Source organism: Triticum urartu, chromosome 4 (assembly GCF_003073215.2).
Source record: "Triticum urartu cultivar G1812 chromosome 4, Tu2.1, whole genome shotgun sequence".
Taxonomy (NCBI): Eukaryota; Viridiplantae; Streptophyta; class Magnoliopsida; order Poales; family Poaceae; genus Triticum; species Triticum urartu.
Window position 1 is genome coordinate 396,006,221 of NC_053025.1, and position 13,076 is coordinate 396,019,296.

At 49.8% G+C, this 13,076-nt stretch overlaps 1 long non-coding RNA gene across 15 annotated transcripts; it reads right to left on the reverse strand.

Moving 5' to 3' along the window:
* Nucleotides 1-277: 277 nt before the first annotated feature.
* On the reverse strand, nucleotides 278-7,201 carry LOC125551768. 15 transcript variants are annotated; one of them, XR_007303134.1, is made up of 7 exons: nucleotides 6,634-7,201; nucleotides 6,313-6,448; nucleotides 5,789-5,902; nucleotides 5,644-5,689; nucleotides 3,842-5,144; nucleotides 3,433-3,585; nucleotides 278-2,879 (listed from the first exon to the last, which is right to left on the reverse strand). It is a non-coding gene; the product is annotated as an uncharacterized LOC125551768 (long non-coding RNA). The 15 variants fall into 15 exon arrangements; XR_007303126.1 differs by having other exon boundaries at nucleotides 5,644-5,692; XR_007303128.1 differs by having other exon boundaries at nucleotides 3,842-4,081; nucleotides 4,935-5,692.
* Between the last annotated feature and the right edge of the window lie 5,875 nt (nucleotides 7,202-13,076).

Genomic DNA, 13,076 nt, shown 5'->3' on the forward strand with positions numbered 1-13,076 from the left:
AAATTGCGAACACACCATACGTGCTTTGAAAATATTCCATTTATCAGTGTTGAGCAAGCACATATGGTTACTATTCTAACCACTATATAAACAAAATGAACGGGGGCTTGTATAAGGGTAACCAAAATTCAAAAGGAAAAAGTGTTATATGTGTTGTTTTTCCGATGATTTGGGTCTTGGAACACCTGAATAGGCAAGCACGGTATTGCAAGTAAGAAAATGTGAAACATTGCTAATAGCTTGCCTCATATACATGATAGTTTTAGGCCATACAAGCAGTGGGGAAAAGAAAAGCAGTCTATATGTGATGAAGCAAGCCTAAGTCAAATAGGTAATGCCCATACAACCAAATTCATTACAATGGATGGATTTCAGTCCTAAAACTGGAAAGTAAATATGCATAACAGAAGTGAATCGTAGAACGTGGTTTATACAACTTCATGAATATACTTCATATCCTGGCAGCACCATATCCATACTACTTGAGGAAGTAAATAATCAAATGACAATCACACATGAGTTGTAGGGTTTTATCGTTTCCACTTTACAATCCAAACAAAACTATATAGTTGATCTGCAAGTAATTACATGACACCACAATGGCTTCGACAAATATCCATCTTTTATGGCATAAACACATATATATTGATTACAGTCAGTAATGAGAAGTGATGGTAGCTCACTATAACATCGTCCACACGCTTACTTTTACCAAAGCGCTGTTAACAGAGAGCCTCAATCGAACCCTTATGGTATTAGCAAAGGGGAGGTTTCGTGTGATTTTGATATTTCTCCAGCTTACGTTTTTCGAGTTGCCACGACTATGGTGGATGTCTTATGATTGTCAGAATCAACATTCAATTAGTAATGGGTATAATACAGTGTAGGAAACATGGAATTCTACCTATAGCTAGACCCGATCAATAAGCAATATAGATTTGCCCCAATGGCAGTGTTAACATGAAAATAACGGAAGGTGAGAGATAAAAGCTACGTGGTAGGACTGTAAAGAGTGGCTGCAAGTCAGCGTCTCTAGTATTCAGTCACAAAGACATTCAACTCCAGCCAGAGCAATTCACAACCATGCTTCCTTCTCAGTAGCACAATAGCTGAAAAATGTAACTTTCTTAATAACTGTACATCAATACCGCAAATACACACTTACTGTGATAGATTCCAAACTTAGTACAAATTCCCCTCTCCAGTTCATCTTGAAATTAAGAGTTTAGAAGAAAGTAAGATTTCCATTTGTGCTATACCAATCAGGATGCATTTACTGTTGAAAACTATACATATAGATGATCATGCGGCCAGAGCTAGCGCTCAGCAACAATAGTCCAGTTCTCTTTTGTCCACCACTTTCTCAAACTTAGGATGAATTGCTCGTTCCTATCTCTATGCCGTTACAAATGAGCAGACGGCATTTAGCACGGAAGGCTGAAATTTCTAGGCATCAATCTTGTGAACAGATGAGTTATGAAGCAAAAGATACATACTGCAGAGTAAAACTACATGAGAAATGATTAGTGGAAAACAATATAATTTGTTTATTGTAAGAAATGAAAACACCGGAGAACCAATATACTTCTTATAGTAATAATTCATATCCAAAAAGTAATCGATTATGGGAGCATCTAACGCTGATTTAAGCAGACATTTCATAAAAACATGTCAAAGAATTATCACTTATATCCAACTAATTACTAAAACGGGATTTACTGTCAGTATACATCTATATTCAGTTAGAAATTATGGAGATCCAAGGAGAATTATCTAGGTTGTATGACATGAGTGCATAAATCTTACAAAGGCTAATTAATCATCAGATACCTTAACGTCTCAAAAAGCTTAATCCTTAGAATATTTCCATATCTAGAATGAAACTAATCACATCATGTAATTACTAAAACAGGTACAAAATACAGTCAAGTCGATTTTTCATTTTTACAGAACAATTGGTGAGCATGACATTGAGCTATCGTATCACTAAAATGTAGCAGCCAATGGGACCAGCAGAAACCTATACATCTAGAAGAAAATAGTATCCAAAATTGTACCATTGAAGGGAACTGATACTCAGACCAAGATAAAGTCTGCTTCACGGCCACACACACACATTCAGTTACAATCAGCTTAGTCGACCTGTGAGAGGAGCCTGTGTGTACATATTGGACACTACCTGGATACATATAGATTGTTGTGATGGAAGTCTCGGGCTCGTAATGTGGAGATGGATGACTCAAGCAGAGCGACAACATGTGTACACATAGAAAATAATATAGTGGTTACTTATCAAACTCAGTTATTGTCTCAACTGGAAACATGCAAGCGGAATTCCGAGAAGAGATAATGTCGCAATCATCCAAATATGCGATTAAAATAGTGATATGAAATTGAAGGATTTCTATTAACTTGCAAAATCAGAATAGTATTGTCAAAGTGCAACATCATTTCAATTTACTAAAAACTCAAAAATGCTTGATCGTTAAGAACTTCTTTGGAAGTCAAGTTAAAAGTCCAGGTGGATTAATATTCTTAGGATAACTGGCCAAGTATATGTGCTATATTGAGTCTTCAGTTTAGGTTTTGTATATATAGATTCCTAGCCAAAAATTACAGCCTATACTAATACTGTAATACATGACTGGATATCAAGATCATCAGGATAAATAGTTTCCTTATAGAATCACGTATGGTTGTGCAGCTAATTAAACATCTAGATAAATATAAAGGATATACCTTCTTTTCATCTGACAATCTCCCATAATCAACCACACTTGTAATATCTTGAAAGGAGTTTGTGCCTGTAATTGGGAGGGTCTTGTGAAATGTTTAATCTAGTTATCCTTGCCTTCCTCTGTAGATAACCAGGTGCAGTACTGATCAAACAAAAAAAATATTCACAAGAAATGAAAAGAGGGTGCAACATTGCAAATAAAAAATAGACCTGACGCATGAAAATGCAGCTCCATTTGGAATCTGCTCTCTAGTCAAGTATTTTCTTAAGCAAATAGGCACATAGCAAAAAAACAAACCAGACTCCCGCCTCCATATATGCTTCACAGATAGTTGTTTACCAATTCTAGTTCTGCTTGAAACATCAAGCATAATTGGCTACTGATTCATTTCTAAAACAGAAGTGCACCCAAAAATAACTATTTGAAATTACAAATAGGGATAGGGCAATAGATGACCTCTTAATTCCATAGGAATCACAAAATCCCAAAAAAGGTACAATTATCATTTTATAAATGTTCGCACCTTAAAGTTAACAATCTCCTCAAATTAGCATACAGGGCTAACATAAACTTAAGCAAGACTGTTCAAATGATCATGGTACATGGTGGAATTATCATAATTGATATTTGGCTGGAAGTGGGCTACGTTCTACAGATATTCTGAAGCTCATTTTCAGTAGTCAGATAAATCGACCTGCTACAGCCGCCTCCAGCCGCCCACCAACACCCACGACAGGCCACCATGGACGACGCGCACCTGATTCCACCAGGAAGCCAATCCTGTACCATCGCTAGTGTATGCGCCCCTGAAGTGCACAGTGAGGCAGATCTTCCCTTCGTGGTATATCTGCATCAATATCCCATCCACAACAAGAATCACTGCCAAGAATGATTATCACTCGACAACACTATTTTCAACAAGTGTCATGGTGGCAATTCACAGAACAGTCCAACATAAATAAAGAAGCCGCAACCATATCGGGAACATTTACACGATCAGCGCGACATACAGATATTTAAAAGATCACCAAGGCAGACAGCATGACACAGAAGATACTGAAAGTAAAACACACACACATGTAGTAGAAAGGAAAGAAGAAAACCTTGATGAGTCGAACGACGCAGCTACAGCAGAGCTCGTGCAACCTGCGAAAATACACAAAAAACAACCAATCAGAGCACAACGACACACAGGCATGCAATGAACACTCGCCGGTCACAGAAGCAACAGAACAGCCTATTTCATCTCTACTTCTGCTCATCTCCATTTATTAAGACACGACAACATATGTATATATATGATGTGCGCCCAACTCTATCTTGAGCATTGCCCGCTGCTGAACCTGCAAATGAAAAAACTGACAAATGTTCTTATTCTTGTTCTGCCTTATGCAACTTCTACATAATGTGAATAGTAAATTTTTGACCATTAGTAACTTCTACATATTGCATCATATTCTGTATGTAATGTCAAAGTATCGACATAAAGATTACATGACAGGAAGTGGGAATTGAAGTGGCCAACTAACCAAGCCTAGGTGAAAGGAAATCTTGAATCTGTCCATTCATGTCTGATACAAAGAATTGATCATAGCATTGTAATTCACACAAAGGTAGCTATTTTTGTTTTTCTTATATAAATCCAAGAAATACCACTAATATAATTTATCAAACTGCGATACCGACAAATTGAGTTCCATTGCCCTTCGGTGTTTAGCAGTTGCCTTTTAACGGGATTGTAGATAGCCTCAAAAAATGGCATATCACTTTTCACTTACTTTCTAAGTGTCAATGCAGAACTTTGTGTGACACAAACCCTAACTTTTCCGACATGCAACGCTCCCCAGGAACATGGGAGGTCAATGGGTTCGTGTGTGTTGAAATAGACCTAGTCCCAGAGTATCACTCATCAGAACAACCGTCCAAGGCACAGATCATCCAACATCGGCAATAAAATTGAGCAGGTTACAACAGAGGTTAGGGTAGGCTCTAAGGGCAACTCCAACGGTGACACCGACTTTTTCAGCTTTGTTTAGTCCCACAAGCCAAGGCTGTCTTGATTGCTCAAGACATGATTGTTTCAGCCAGTCGTCATCGTCATCGCCCCTCTTTTTGGTCCAAAAATGAGGTTGCCTCTGCACACCAAGCAACATGACCATGATACATCCAGCCATCAAGCTCAGGAGCTGCTCATACCTGGAGTCAACCGACCAAACCCCCACGATGCGGACAGCGCGTCAGACAAACACCATACGGTTCCCAGCCAACGCCACACCCGAATCCAAGGCAACAGAACGGCGGTCGCTGGCAGCGGTGCGGAACTGACATCCCGTGGCTGGGGCTTGCATTGGATGCCCCATAATTAAGCATAAGTTTGTTTCAACAATTCAAAAGATGCAAGATTCACTGTACACAATAATGACAGGGAGTGTGAAAATTTCAGCAGTGAATGCAATAAGTTAAGAGACGATTTTAAGTATCATGATTGACTTGAGCATTCAAAACATTGAGATCAATCTGGGAATAACCAATCAAGTAAGAATGCAAAGCACAGATCAAGATCACATAGCAAATGAATGAATGGCGTGTAACATAGCTAAGTAGGTAACGAAAGCATAAATTTCGTACTTCAAAAGTTCAATATCAGACAATTTCCAATTAGTCTTGTTCAAGGATGACAGACTGCAGACATGAAGGTTTGCTACATCCTCCAAAGGCTACTTGGTTTATAGAAATGATGTGGGTAAAACAAGACTATTTTCAGACAACAATTGGAGGAGATGAACAAAAGGATCTCAAATAAAAATTCAAGAATTCGATAGTAAACCAGAGATTTATAATGATATTGGTATGTCTCACTAAACCATGTGGTATGTGATAACATGCTCTAAAAGTGATCGTATACCTGATAACATGTTAATAAAGGTACGTCAAAAAAGGCCAATAGGTAGCTGCTGCAAACCAGTAGAAACACATATGAGAAAATGAATGTAGCCCATGTACAGACTACAGACCCAGCAATCTTGAAAAACATAAAGATTTGCATGTACCTGGCCATGTGAGTGAAGAAATAGTTCGTCATCTTCCGACAAAATGCACCAATTCTTTGTACATCAACAAGGCTGCCTGAATCTCGGATTTGTAGGAAATGTATTGTTTGATATCTAAGAGAGAGAATGCAAACCAGATCCTCGTATAAGTAAGCACCAATACTATGAGCCAAATTGATAAAATCATTGCATAAAGCATTCTCGTCTAGTATTGCACCATCTTCTAGCCTAATAACACAAATACAGATGTGCTGATCCACCGAAATGTAGGAAGCATGGTTACAGAATAAATTGATAAAATCATTGCAGAAAGCATTCTCGTCTAGCATTGCACCACCTTCTAGCCTAATAACACAAATATATTGCAGAAAGCATTCTCGTCAAGTATTGCACCATCTTCTAGCCTAATAACACAAATACGGATGTGCTAATCCACCAAAATGTAGGAAGCATGGTTACATAATATATTTAGTTTGAGTTAAAAGCTGCATTCTTCCTAAATCAGGATAAACAGATAATTGTACCTCACAAGAAGGAAAGTTATTTTCTGAATTGATGGTACCCCGTGGCTTGACCGCTGCTCCCAAAGCAATGTCCATGGACCTGACTGCTGCTCCTGTCGTGTGTGCAGGCTGCAACACTAACCGCCGGCCTGCATAGCTTCATGAACAGAGCATCAAGGAATCAGTATACCTACATGGAATCACACAAGAAGAAATAACTCACCCATGTACATTTGCTTCACACAATCGCTGCAAATTGAAGGAACACAAACAACAGAGGAAGATATGAGGAGAGGAAGAGGATGAGCAAAAGGGGATCTGGAGATTGTAGGAGAAACCAACCACGAGTCTTGTCAGCTAGACTCGGCTTCGAGTTCGGCCGAGGGCCAACGTCCCGGCCGCCGCCCCATACGCCAGTCGAGCGAGCACCGGTGGCGAGGTCACAGGAGTCGCGATTAGAAGAGAGGAGATGAAAGCCCCACCGTTCTCCCCCCGCTGCTCCTTGCGCCCCACGCCGGCCTCTTCTCCATCCATCAATGTGTACGACGCCTAGAGCTCGGGCCTCGCTGCTCCATCCGCCGGCCTCGATGCTCCCCCCACCGTCGGCCTCCCGGCCATCCCCGGCTCCTCCACCCCACCGAGAAGACCCGGCCTCCCTCCCCAACCCTAGGTCGTAGGTGGAGAAAAGCTGTGGGGTGAGCCGGTCCTCGGCTTCGAACGGAGACGAGGGAGGAGGGATGGCAGGCGTCGGCGGGGCTCCCATGGTGACGCGGGGAGAGAGATGGAGGAGGCAGGAGAGGGTGTGGGGATCGAGGGGAAAGAGGCTAGGGTTTGTCTGGCGGCTCATGTGGGAGCGGGACGAGTCGAGGACAGGATTGCCTGCGAGGCGCGCAGAGCGTATTGGCCCAAACCTTTTCCACGCGGTGATAACGAACCCAGCCAACGAGCTTTCAACATGAGCCCACTCGTCATTTCCCAGTGAAAAACGATTGTGAGGTGAAAACTGATTTAATCGCCGTGAAGATCCAACAGCTCAGGCGTGTCCGAGAGCCAGATCCGACGGTCTACGAAGGCCCAATCGGGGGAGCCTTCTGGAGGGGTGTCGGTGTCAATACCGGCGGATCTCGGATAGGGGGTCCCGATCTGTGCGTCTAGCCCGGATGGTAACAGGGGGCAGGGGACACGATGTTTTACCCAGATTCGGACCCTCTTGATGAAGGTAAATCTCGGAGTAAATAACCATAGGTAGCCTAGCCGGCACTCCTGGCCCTTTTGAAAAAATTACGAGCCGATCCGGCCCTCAAGAATCCAAGATGCGGGGCCGCCTTCCCCTTGCCGGCTGTCCCATGGCCGTCTATCGGAAGGCGGCCCGACTTCAGCCCTTATGAAGAAAGCCGCAGAAGGGCCGGCTCCGAGAAGCCGGCCGCGAGAAGGCCGACTCCAAGAAGCCGGCTCCCATAAAGCGGTCAAGATCGTACCCTCGAAGTCTGCATCCACATAACGGCGATGTGACGGGGCGTGGCTACAGTGAAGCCTGCCACCCCCTAATCCCGGAGCACGCCTGGCGCAGTGCGCCGTACGGGTGGCCATGACCCATCCGGCGCGGCACTGTTGCCACGTTGACCCTAATGCCATCCACGACGGGCTGCCAGGGCGGCCCATGGGCGGTGGGCCCCTTCGGGTAGAGAGACACCCGAAGGCGGCCAGGCCTCCCCCAGTCGGCCCAAGATAGAGCCGGCTCCCCACAGCCGGCTTGCCACCTACCTCGAAAGAGACGCCCCATTAAGGAGACAAGACACGGTGAGGCTACAGCGATCACCCGCCGGACGGCGGCACTGTAGCCACGCCCACCTCGGCGAAGCCCTCGTCACCAAGATTGAGCAATAGTAACCAGCCCCCGACAAGGCCCTGGACAATGAGGCCTGCCTGTCGACCAAGGAGCCAGCAGCCGGCGGGACCCACCAGCCGGCGGGCCCCAGCAGTCAGCGCAGAAGCCGGTGAGTGTAGACACAGACGGCTGGGCCCCACGCCCAGCCGGATTACCATTGTACCCCCGGGGGTAGGCCTATATAAACCCCCCGGGACACCCATGCAAAGGGTTGATCCCTGCTAGTCTTAGACACCATATAGGGAGGAGAAGAGAGCGAGTCGTGCCCTTCTTCTTCCTCTCGCCGAACAGCTCAAGGAGCATCGTGTAGCTACTTGTTCATCTAGTGATCATGCGAAGACCCCGCAGAGCAGGAGTAGGGGTGTTATCTCCACGGAGAGCCCCGAAGCTGGGTAAGATTCGCCGGCGTGCATGTCTTCGCCTCATCCCGTTTCCAGGCATCGGCGACGTCTTACTGGCTCCCACAATGATAAGCCACCCGTTGGCATATGTCGCACCTACCACCCGACATTTGGCGCCCACCGTGGGGCCAGGTGCACCGTCGTCCGGAGACCTGTTCTGGACGGGAACCCTCTTCCTCCCCCGCGAGCGTAGCCAGCCCGGCACGCCCGATGGCGCTTGCCACAACGCGCTGCAAGGCGTCACCAACGTCTGTGCGGCGAGCGGCCTCGCTGATCTCCTTGACAAGACCCTCATTTCCGACGAACTCGTCTCCGACGCGGGCACCGACCACCTCGTCAACCTCCTCGGCCAGCTCCACGTCTCCGGCGAGCCTGCTGTGGACTTGGAGTCGGTTGGCTCCACCGATCCGATGCCTGTCGACTCCGACACGGCCTCACTCGACACTTTCCCCACCGACGTCACGATCTACAACGACCCGCTTCCCCGGGCCGATGGCTACGATGCTGTCACCACCGAGGTGATGGTCATCGGCCACGGCGGCGCTTCTGACGAGAGCGCCCACGACGCCCCGCACGCGGCGGTCCACGACTTGTCCATCCCCCTCCCGGCCGATGCCGACACTGAAGCACTGGAGGCTCGCCGCCTCGCCCTCCTCACGGAGGGCCGGAAGTTGGTTTCCATGAGACGCCTCGCTGAGGCCCACCGACGCGAGGCCGACCGTGCTGCCTTTGGCACGCCGCCCCCAGGCGGGCCCAGCCGGGCCGGCGTTGTCAGACAGCGTGGCGCTGTCGTCGCCGATACGCTAGGAGTCGACCGCCCAGTCTACGCCACTCCGCTCGAGAACCTGCGCGCCGCCCAGGCGGCCGTAGACGAGCTAGATGGACTGGGGGGCGAAGAACTCCCCCACATGACCCGACGCATCCAGCAGCTAATCGATGCAGCCGCGCAGCGGCACGAAGCCGACGCCTGCGCGGAAAGCCCTCCCCCGCGCCAAGATCACGACGCGACGTCCCGGACGCCGACTACGGGTAAAACCCGCGCGTAGCACGAGAAAGAGCCGGCTGCCAGCCGAAACCGAACCCGAATCTCCATCGAGCGAGACGCAGAAGGCCACCCCCGGGCCGTGGAGTGGCGGGGCAACCCGCCTCCGCCTCGGCCCCATGGAGAGAGATATCCCACCCCACCGCCTGTTGCGCATTCGACTCTCAGCGGACGGCTAGGTCGCCGTGAAGGAGTCGGCGAGAACGACACCCGCCATCGGATCGACCGCCTGGCGCGATCCCTGGCGCTGGAAGAAGAAGACGATGTCGGCCCGCCTTGCTTTGGCCCCCGCATCCGCGACGAGCCTTTCCCCAAAGGGTTCTCGCTCCCAAGAGACACGCCCAAGTACAACGGCTCCGTGAAGCCGGAAGATTGGTTGATCGACTACTCCATGGCGGTTAGCATAGCCAACGGCAACAGGCGCGTTGCCGTGAAGTACGTGCCCCTCATGCTGCAGGGCACGGCGCGGACCTGGCTCAACAGCCTCAAGCCATACAGCATCAACAGCTGGCTAGACTTCACAGAAGCCTTCGTCTGCAACTTCACCAGCACCTACAAGTGGGCTCCCAAGCCCAGATAGCTCTCCTTGTGCGTACAAGGCCCCGCCGAGTCCACTCGCGACTACCTCACGCGTTGGGCCGAGCTCCGCAACTCTTGCGAAGGGGTGCACGAGGTGCAAGCCATAGAATACTTCACTGCCGGGTGCCGAGAAGGCACCCTCCTCAAGCACAAACTCCTCTGCGACGAGCCGACTACCCTCGACGAGCTTCTGGTCATAGCGGACAAGTACGCCACCGCCGACTCCTCAATGAAGACCGAACTCTGGGTAGACGCGTCCGGGAAGGTACTCAACCCGGCGCCCAAGACGCCGGCTGGGGACTCCAGCCGACGCCCACACCAGAACGACCACAAGCACAAGGGCCCCGTGCCGCCCTCCACCAGTCGGCAGGTGGCCACAATCGAAGACGAGCAGCCCGAAGGGCGGCCCGCACCCAAGAAGCAGAGGGACGGCAAGCCGGCTTGGCAGCCGGCCTTCTCCTACGAGCAGACTCTCGACGCCCCGTGCAAATTCCACAGCGGCGCGAAGCCGTCCAACCACACGACCCGGAAGTGCCACTAGCTCACCCGAATCTCCAAAGGCGAAGGGCTCGCGCCGCCTCCGCCTGCCGGTCCGCCGCCTCCGGCTCCGTAGCCACCGACCGCTCGGCCCGCAGTCGGAGCCGTGCACGATGAGTTCCCCAACGAGCATGCCGCCTATGTCATCTTTACAAGCCAGCCCAAAGACCGACGCAGCAAACGCCGAGAGCACCAAGAAGTCAGCATGGTCGCTGCCAACCCCGCCGAGCACATGCACTGGTCAGAAAAACCTATCAACTGGAGCCGGGCCGACCACCCAGAGGTGATGCTGTCTCCCGGCTCTTATGCGTTGGTTTTGGATGCCACCCTTGCAATGGATAGACGCGCCGCCCGTTTCTCCCGCGTGCTAATAGACGGCGGGAGCAGCATCAACATCCTGTACCGTGACACCCTGGAGAAGCTGAATGTAAAGACGAAGCAACTCATGCCTACCCGGACTGTGTACCATGGCCGGCAAACAGTCGGCCTTGTCCCTCGATCCCAAGGAGCATGATGCTCAAGGATCTTTCCAGTCGGCCAAGGAGACGAAGAAGATACCTCTTGACCCCGAGCACCCAGAGAGGTTTGCCATCATTGGGGAAAACCTAAACAGCAAATAGGAAGGCGAGCTCGCTGATTTCCTCCATGAGAATCGGGACATCTTTGCATGGTCCCCCAAGGACATGCCGGGTGTTCCAAAGGAATTCGCCGAGCACAAACTACACGTCCGAGAAGACGCAAAACCAGTCAAACAACCCCTCCGCCGACTGTCGGAGGAGAAGAGAAGGATTGTGGGAGAGGAGATAGCCCGGCTTCTGGCAGCCGGCTTCATTATGGAAGTTTTCTTTCCAGAGTGGCTCGCCAACCCGGTCCTCGTGCTAAAGAAGAACAACAAGTGGCGCATGTGCATAGACTACACGAGCCTCAACAAGGCCTGCCCCAAAGATTCCTTTGCCCTGCCAAGGATTGACCAAGTGATAGACTCCATGGCCGGATGCGAGCTGTTGAGTTTCTTGGATGCTTACTCAGGATACCACCAGATAAAGTTAGATCTGGCAGACCGCCTGAAGACCGCCTTCATCACGCCGTTCGGAGCCTTCTGCTACCTGACTATGACATTCGGCTTGAGAAATGCCGGTGCCACTTTCCAGCGTTGCATGTAGAAGTGCCTCCTTAAGCAGCTCGGCAGAAATGCCCACGTCTACGTAGACGACATTGTGGTGAAGACGGAGAAGCGCGGCACCTTGTTGGAAGACCTCAAGGAAACATTTGAGAACCTACGCCGGTTCCAAATCAAGATCAACCCTGAGAAATGCGTGTTCGGAGTGCCAGCCGGCCAGCTCCTAGGCTTCCTGGTCTCCGAACGCGGCATCGAATGCAACCCAGTAAAGATCAAGGCCATTGAGAGAATGGCGATTCCCACCAAGCTTCGAGACGTCCAGAAGTTTACCGGATGCTTGGCCTCCCTGAACCGCTTCATCAGCCGGCTCGGAGAGAAAGCTCTTCCCCTCTACCGCCTCATGAAGAAGACCAACCACTTCGAGTGGAATGACCAAGCCGACCAAGCTTTTCACGAGCTGAAGAAGATGTTGGCCACGCCGCCTGTCCTGGTGGCGCCGACTGAGAAAGAGCCCATGCTCCTCTACATTGCCGCAATCAGCCGGGTGGTCAGCACCGTCATCGTAGTCCAACGCCCAAAAGAGGGCCGAGCCCAGCCGGTCGAGAGGCCGGTGTACTATTTGAGCGAGGTGCTGTCTACCTCGAAGCAGAACTACCCGCACTACCAGAAGATGTGCTACGGCGTGTACTTCGCTGCCAAGAAGCTGAAGCCCTACTTCCAAGAGCATCCCATCACAGTCGTATGCACCGTCCTGCTGGCCGAGATCATAGGCAGCCGGGATGCATCCGGCCGGGTGGTGAAATGGGCCATTGAGTTGGCCCCCTACACGATCTTCTACCAGCCTCGCACCGCCATCAAGTCCCAAGCATTGGCCGACTTCCTCGTCGACTGGGCCGAGACCCAGTACCTACCACCAGCTCCCGACTCCACTCATTGGCGCATGCACTTCGATGGGTCCAAGATGCGCACCGGCTTGGGAGCCGGCGTCATCCTCACCTCTCCCAAAGGCGACAAGCTCAGATACACGCTGCAAATTCACTTTGCCGCCTCCAACAACGTGGCCGAGTACGAGGCGCTCATACACGGGCTCCGGCTTGCCAAAGAACTCGGCATTCGTCGGATCCTATGTTATGGCGACTCAGACTTGGTGGTCCAGCAATCATCCGGCGACTGGGATGCCAAGGACGCAAATATGGCAAGCTGCCGCTTCCTCGTTCA